The sequence below is a fragment of the Mizuhopecten yessoensis genome, unplaced genomic scaffold (assembly GCF_002113885.1).
Source record: "Mizuhopecten yessoensis strain PY_sf001 unplaced genomic scaffold, ASM211388v2 scaffold9653, whole genome shotgun sequence".
In the NCBI taxonomy this organism is placed as follows: Eukaryota; Metazoa; Mollusca; class Bivalvia; order Pectinida; family Pectinidae; genus Mizuhopecten; species Mizuhopecten yessoensis.
The window spans coordinates 44,859-45,520 of NW_018408155.1; positions in this window are offsets into that span (position 1 = coordinate 44,859).

The window sequence follows — 662 nt, forward strand, 5'->3', positions numbered from 1 at the left end:
TCGTGTTCTTTTTGGAGATTCCTGTCTATGTATTTTAGGATGGACCTCCTTGCCTTGTAGGTCAATTCTACCGTATTCATGGGTGTCTTGTTCAAGCTCATTCCTAATTGAGTCGTCCAACTCTTCCCCACATTCCCCTCCCCCAGACTCAATTTCGTCTGGAGTCAACCAATTTGTTGGCTGGTTCTGACCCACGTACTGTTTTAAGTGATCTATGTGCACATTGATTGGTTTGGTGTCCTTTGATTTCTGTATTTTATATACTAACTCTGATATTATCTCTGTTACTAGATATGGACCTGTCCAACCAAGTTCCAGTTTCTGGTTTGCAGATGGGGGGTACCACCTCTATACCCAGGAGCCCTGTACAAATACTTTTTCTTTTGTCTTTTCATCATAGTAGCTCTTTTGTCGTCTGGCTGCACTACCCAAGTTTTGATTTGCTAATTCAAATGCACTAGTCATTGCCTCCTGAAGCCATCGGACATAGGCCACTGGACAACCTTGTCCTTGCCTACCAGGTGGACTTCCCATCATCAGGTCTATTGGGAGCGTTATTTCCCTGCCTAACATAACCAAGTTTGGTGTACATCCTGTACTCTTGTGCACTGTGGCACGGTAAGCTAAGGTGATATAGGGTAAATGATCATCCCAGTCATCTT